Here is a 7,761-nt window from a genome sequence, read left to right on the forward strand (position 1 = left end):
AAAAGAACCAAAGCATCCCACTCCTCTGCGAGCTAACTGTGTGCATACGCTTCACACCCTGCCAAGTGCTTTTCTCCACTTGTCAGGCAGCAGCCCTTGATCTCAAAGAGAAGAGCCCCAGCTCCCCTCCCATGAACCAGCAGCTGGATTTCCCACAGCTAAGACAGGACCGGTCCACTTCCCCATGCCTTTTGTTCTGCTTGACTCTTCTGATGGACAAAGCCCCATGCCTCCTTTGTCGGAGAGAAATGTCTCTCTCCAGCTCGTTCTATTATCCCAACTTACAGGGGATGGGTTCTGGAGGGAGGGCATCTGGGTACAAGGGAGGCCCCAGGCTACTAACTAAAAATCACTTATTAGAAGCTGGACCAGCAGTTGGCATTTCAAAGGCACTGCCTACCTACCTGCATATCAAACCAAAGGGATGAAAAAAAAACAAACTTCCTCGAAGCCATCGGCATCATCCCCAGTCCTTGCCACAAAGCACCACAAACTCCCCATGAGGCCATGGAGGACACAGAAGACAGAAGCAGCCATGTGAGGGGACAGTGCTAACAAGCTGGGGTGAGACAGCACTCTGCGCCTCTCTGCTGAGGCATTCCCAACAGGAAACAGTTGCAGAGAACCTCTATGGCCAGATGAAAGGCAAGGTCAGGGTGCAGAATGCTTGTCACTCTGCTGGTCCCAGAGGCCGTCCCTCCAAGGTTTCTGCAGCAGTTATTACAGTGATTTTCCTCTATCCTTTCTTACCTTCCGGTAATTAAGACACACTTGGGGTTTTAAGATCACTAGATGAAAGGGGGGCCAGATGTGAACGTTATTATTATTTCGTTCAAAGCAGACCAGTCCACTAACATCTGCAGACAAGTTTACTACACGCCACTTTAAAATAGACGAGCTGGGTCAGATGCCAAAGACTCCAGGTTTGTATTTCTGAAGGCATCCGACATCTACCACATGTGTTCAGGCTGTGATTTCAGATGAGGCTCCTGAGAGAAGGTTAACTTTCCAGTCAGCTGCCAGAATCAGAAAGAGACGTGTGCACTGGAGAAGGGTCAACTATAAGGCTGGAGCTGGAAGGAGCAAAGCAGACTGAGGGTGGAGGGGACAGCTTGCCAATCGGAAGGTAGAATGACACTGGGCTGCAGAGAACCGTGGATTGTCTTCAAGCACTTTTCATCTACCCTTGAACTCCTTACAGAATTCCTCAACTAACTACCCTCAAATGATGAAAGCCCCTTTTCTTACCAACTATAAAGACAAAGATTTATGCCTACAGAAGCTTAAACTTTGTTAACACAGACCCAATGGCACCAGAGGATCTGGTTGTGTGCGCAATAACAAAATTTAGTCAGTGCTTAGAGACATGGACGGCTGGGGGCAGCAGTCCAAATGAGGAAGTTGCTTGGTCTACCCTCAACTCAGAAGCCTATTAATACTTGAATAAGGTTGGACTCCCTTAGACCAGAGCCCTCAAAAGGCCTCTATTACACCACATCCCAAGCCTCAGGGGTCTCCATAGTAACAAGCCCATCCATTTGCCCTCTTATTACCTGAAGAGTTCAATCCCCTGCCCCTGGTCATCTCAGTACTGTTACCACAAAAAGAGTACTCTCTACGTAACCCTTCTACTCCAAACCCTTGCTTCTCTGATCTCCATGGTGAAAATCACCTTCCATATGGCACGTATGCTCTCTTCCTTCATCACAATGCAGGTACAAGAGGGCAGAGAGATTCTTCCAAGTCTTGTTCACCATTGAATCTCTACTGTCTGGAACTTGAGCATGGCACAAATGAAGCCTGTGGTAAATATGAGGACCAGGATGCTGACTTCAGACAGTAAAGGACAATCCCTCTCAATAAGTGTTGCAGGAAGATCTGCACACTAGCCCAGTTCCATGCTCATGAGCCCTGTGCACACAGATCCTGGAAACTCCTCCTGAAAAAGCACAAAGACTAGGGCGGGCTCTGAACTCGGGTTCCAGGACTTTCAATCACTATCACAGCCCTACCAACCCTAACTGCCCCCAACCCAGAAGGTCTGGCCAACACAGAAGGTACTAAAACAATCAGAAATAGAAGAAGAAAGGCCATGACTAGGCAGGGGCATACAGAGAGGCACCTAGAGACCAGTGCCTCATAACTATGAAGTCACCAGGATAGAACAAAGGTCATTCTTATCACATCCCAAGTCTGCAGGTACAGAAACAATTCTTGACATAGCAACTTCTTATGCTGCCTAGCAACTGCTGCCCAAGCAGAAGGTCTGCAGGGATTTTAAGAACTAACCCAGGCCAAGCAATAGACCTTTGACCGAGTCCCCTGGGGAGAATTGAGGGGTACATCTCTTTAGCCTGGGTTTCTATGTTGTTGCTATGTTTTAAATTTTTATTATATAGATTGTTTTAGATTTGTAGAAAAAGGGCAGATTTTTTTCATAGACTTTCTGTTTTCTAAGAACTGACTCCTCCCCTTCCGCCCACATAACCCACTAAGGAAAGGCACCTGTTAAAACCAATGAACCCACATGACACATCATTATTACCACAAATCCTTCACTGACATTACTCTGGAAGCTGTACATTCTCAGGGATTGGACAGGACACATTTCACGCATTTGCTGGACTACCCAATCAACCCTTGCTCCCCCATCTAGCTATCCCTCCCACTCCCTAGTCCCTAACAACCAAGTCAAAAGTTCTTCTAGGCCTTTTCATGGCTTGCTCATTTCTTTTTAGCACTGTATAATACTCTATCATATGAAGTAAGCATACACCTACTGAAAGACATTTGGTTGCCTCCAAGTTTGGACAATTCTGAATAAAGCTGCCATGAGCCGCATGTGTGGGGTGGTTTTACAGAGTGTTTTTTTTTGTACAGGAAACATGCACAAAGAGAGAAATGCAAAGAATGATCTTCCTGCGCTTAAGACAAAATGAGTTTCACACTCTCTAGAGAGCTGCCTCTTTCTAAGAACACTTGACAAATTAAATTTGGCAATGAGTCTGGTTTTAGTTTTACACACAGATGAATACACGATGCTTTTACCCAAGCACTTCAAATAGATTTATAAACCTTAAATGTGACGTGAGATCCAGATCTTTCCTTTGTACCTATTAAATTAAATGCATCTGCAAAACTCAAGAGTTCATCTCCTACACGTGACCTGAACACAGGAATGAACAAAGGCGGTCTTGAAAGACAAGTGACGGTGTCCCTTCAAACACACCACCAGGTGGCCAACAGAGACTGGAACAACTTTTCAAGCAGAGACACCTGGAGGCCTCTGGAACTGGGTCCAGAAAACAGTTAGGAAAGTAACCAACTACATCTCAACAACTCACCACAAACATGACTAAACAAAAGTCACAAGAGTCAGGCCCAGGCTACAGTTCAGCAGTAAAGCATTTACTCAGCATCCATGAGGCCAAGGGGCCATCCAGTCCAACATCAAAAATAGTGGACCAATGGATGGGTGCTAGATAGATAGATAGATAGATAGATAGATAGATAGATAGATAGATATACAGACAGATAGGCAGGCAGGCAGGCAGACAGGCAGACAGACAAACAGACAGACAGATGATAGACAGACAGACAGGCAGGCAGGCAGGCAGGCAAGCAGTCAGTCAGATAGACAGGCAGGCAGGCAGACAGGCAGGCAGACAGACAGACAGGCAGATGACAGACAGACAGACAGACAGACAGATAGACAGGCAGGCAGACAGATAGACAGGCAGGCAGGCAGGCAGACAGACAAACAGACAGATGATAGATAGATAGATAGGCAGACAGACAGATATATGATAGGTAGGTAGGTAGGTAGATAGATACTCTGAGACACAGGCAATGCGGGTCACATGGCCCAAAACTGCAGGAAAAGTGAACTTCTTCACCTTAAAACAGACAGAAGGCCTCAGACTGAATGGTTTCATGACCATTAGTCACAGTCAGGATCAGGAGCTACATGAAGGAAGAAAAGGGATGGCAACGATATCTGAGAACAAAATCATGTTGTGAGAAATGAAGACCAAAAGAAGCCACTTAATTTCCAAAATAAAAATTCATTCTTAGGATGAAGGACCCTAAACTATCAACTGCTCAGGACCACAAACCCCAGCCATGGGGAACAGACTGAAAATCCCAATGTGAGGCTTTAGAAGGCCTTGTTCCTAGCTGTCCAGTGCCCTAGGGAAGGCTGGCACCACACAACAGAGTTGCCCACAGCCCACAGCCTGGCTGACCCGCACATACCTGTCTAGGGCAGACAGTGGCAGTGGAATGAGCCCCGCCTATAGCAATCACTGTCATTCGAGTGACAGAAATAGGAAGCAGGTGATCTGAATTCCAATTCTACCTCCACCTCCATGCGCTCTTGAGGAGAGGGGACCAGTGAACACCTGGGCCTACCTCTTGCTTTCTTTTAACTGGCAAGTCCCAGTGAAAATGTCAGCCTTGTATAACGTACCCAATTATTGAAGGAAAGCAAGTTACCCACTCTTGTGTTTCCCTCAGCTGGCAAGGAACAAAACAGTGTCTTTTCCCATTTGGGTAATTTCTCTCCTGATGAAAATTACTTCCAGATCCTGTGTTTTCTGGAGTTTGCATTTCCAACCTACATGAAACCTCCTAGTCCTAAAGCAGAAAGGAAGGGAAGGAAAAGAACTCAACATTTTAAACATCACACACACATACACACATACACACACAACACACACACACACACACACACACACACACACTGGTGTGCTTCCCTGATGACTGGCCAGCTGACTGTCATTCATCAGTGCTGCCCAGCAAACACACTATGCTATGCACATAATCTATGTGCATTCCCATCCCATAAAGCCCCAGATTCACGATTCCACGATGTGGTCCACACCCTTGTAAAGACTGAAGGGTCTATGCTAAACCATCCTAATCCTGGGGCAATTATAGTACAGATAAACACCAAACAATAACGCATCCTTAGTTATCCCCCTGTCTCTAGGCTTCACAGTTCACTGGTTAATACCCTGACTCACCCCATCCCAGACAAAGGGGGAGCTGTCTATCACACATCACTGAATCTCCGGAGGGCATTTCCAATAGCCACACTCCCAACCATATAACAAATGATTTCTTAAAAGAAAAATGGACTTGCCCAAAATTTCAACCCACTCAAAAAAATGTATAATAAAGCACTGCAAGCAGACGCTGGACACATGGACAGGGCTTGACCCTTGGACTTTTGTAAACTTATTAGAAAAGTAATAGTTCTTAGCCCAAGGCCAGAATCACAGGCACTGTCAGTGACTTAGTTTTTCCTCCATGGTCAGAGGTCACAGTTGGTTTGCAAGCAGCCAATAGCAGCATCCTCTACTGTGCCCTCAAAACCTTAGCTCCGGTAAGCCATCTGACGTTCAGTCCCTGTCAACTGTTTCTCCCAGCATTCTGCCGTTACACACCCTCCCTGTCTGGTTTCTCTTCTTTATTACAGAACTTCCTTTTTTCCATCAAAGCTTTTGGCCCTCATTACACAGATTAATACTGTTTAATCAGCTGGAAACCACACTTATAACCAGGGCTGTACTCTCTACTGACTACCTGAAGGATTTCAGGTGCCTTCCCCTGATTCTAACCCAGGTTTCTGGGTGAGATTTTTTTCTTTCCAAACCATGAAAGTAATGACAAGCCATCCCTCACCTACCCCAACTGATTCATTCATTCAGTGAGAAAATCAAACTCTACAGCGCATCAATTAAGGCCCGTGCTCTGCGCTCTCTGGCTCCTTCCCAAGCTAAACACTTATGTAAATCCACTCCACTGTGTCTGAACTGAACATGGACCAGCGCACCCAGCTATTGTGGAGCTTTCCCTCTGTTTATCCACTGTCAAGTGGGTATTTCCCAGGCAGCCTCTCCTCATCCCACAGAGACTGGCTGCAACCACTCTACCCCCACCTAGGCAACCAAATGTGACATCAAAGGAACTCCGGAATGGCCATCTGTCCCTGCCACGCCAATGTTTACGCAATGTGGACAGCAGAGAGACAAGCCAGAGGAAGTGTCCCAAGCATCCATCTCAAAGCTCCAACACCGTAAACCATATAAACCACAGACCAATGTCATCTTCCATCCAGATGGTCTCCTACTCCTTAAAAAGGTGAGAAAGTGATTTGACTTTTCTGGGGGAATCCAAAGAGCCCACTCCACCTATGGACAAATCTAAAACTAAAGCGAGATTCCTAATTCTGCAGTTTTCCAAATATCATCTACCCACTCCCCGAGACATTCCCAGTCATGGTGTTTTAAGTAACATTTACTTTAACCAATTCACAAAACACTAATGACCTTGTCAGGACAGAACCAAACACAAAGTTCCAGAGTCAGTGTGACATCATCATCAAAGGCCCTGCTCCTCTCTAAAGTCAATGTGACATCATCACCAAAGGCCTTGCTTCTCTCTAGAGTCAATGTGACACTGTCATCAAATGCCCTGTTTCTCTTTAGAACAGAAGGTCTGTGTGTATGGGGACAGAAGTGAATGGTGATGAGTTCATTCCAGCTATGTGGGTTCTGTCTCTGGATTCAAAGAAGAGACTCTCACATGGCACAGGAAGAAGGTTCGCTCACATGGCCTGACCCCATATCTACCTCTCTGCATCCATACATAAACCAGAAGCAGACTAAAAGCACTTGAGGAAAAAACATACCTCTGTAGAACAGAAGTACAGATAGAATGTTTGTCATTGTTCTCTAAATAATACTGTGTAATAGTTTCATAGCATTTATTAGAAGTTTCAAAAAACAAATCCGCAGGAGCAGGCAGTGCCATGGGGGCTTGAACGTCTGTGCATTTGCATTTTGAGATGCAAAGAATTGATCTTGGAACTCATTTCCCTGCCCAGACTGAGAGTACTTAGCAGAATGCCAGGTACAAAGTAGGTGCTCAATGTATGTAGTCTATGTTTCTTTAAAGACAGATTCTCATAGGTAGCCTAGCTGGCCTGGAACCTGCTCTGTTCCAGACTAGCTTCAAACTCCTAGAGATGGGCATGGTTTTGCTAGGATTAGATGTGTACTGCTGTGATGTCCAGCATGCAATCTCTTCCTTTGGTTTTCTGACCTCCAGGCTGGCTAGCCATCTTTCCACTACCTTAGAGTGAAGGACACACCCAAGAGGCAGAACATGTCTGGTATGTGGTTGAGATTGCTGTGGACTATATGGCTGGCCACCAGATAAAATCCAACACAACTGAATTCCAACTGATAGCTTTCAAACAGGAGGATGGAGCAAGAGCTTGGCAAGCACATCTTCCCATTTCCATGGAACAGGCTTAGCCACAGGCCTGAGCACTGGGAGCAAATGGACATTATTCATCACATAGACCTGCTTTGGCTCCCTCGGGGTGGGTGGCTGGTCTCCACACTGGAAGCCAAGGGATGATGCATCCATTCCTTAATTCAGCCGGAACAGCTGCAGAGTGAACACACTCGGGCTCAGACAAGCACAAGCTCCCTCAGGTCTGCCCCTCACTTCCTTTAATCAAGCTCTTTCACGCTGGTGTTTCCCTCATTTGAAGAATTCAGAAACAAATGGCATTGCTCTGGATGTCTCTGGGTAGGTTTTAGGTGACCTCTAAAGACTTCCTAGTTGGGAAAGAGCCCTAAAGATGTGCAACATGGGTGCTGGAGAGATGGCTCAGTGGTTCAGAGCACTGATTGCTCTTCCAGAGGTCCTGAGTTCAATTCCCAGCAACCACATGGTAGCTCACAACCA

General features: G+C 46.1%; 1 protein-coding gene and 1 long non-coding RNA gene across 10 annotated transcripts in view; one reads left to right on the forward strand and one right to left on the reverse strand.

The window, feature by feature from the left end:
- Tiam1 (TIAM Rac1 associated GEF 1) overlaps window positions 1-7,761 on the reverse strand; it is a 358,057-nt gene that overhangs the window by 166,238 nt on the left and 184,058 nt on the right. The gene's annotated exons all lie outside the window — the stretch shown is intronic.
- LOC116086107 lies at window positions 5,980-7,552 on the forward strand. Its single transcript, XR_004116828.1, has 2 exons — window positions 5,980-6,144; window positions 7,114-7,552. It is a non-coding gene; the product is annotated as an uncharacterized LOC116086107 (long non-coding RNA).

This window comes from Mastomys coucha, unplaced genomic scaffold (genome assembly GCF_008632895.1).
Source record: "Mastomys coucha isolate ucsf_1 unplaced genomic scaffold, UCSF_Mcou_1 pScaffold12, whole genome shotgun sequence".
Taxonomy (NCBI): domain Eukaryota; kingdom Metazoa; phylum Chordata; class Mammalia; order Rodentia; family Muridae; genus Mastomys; species Mastomys coucha.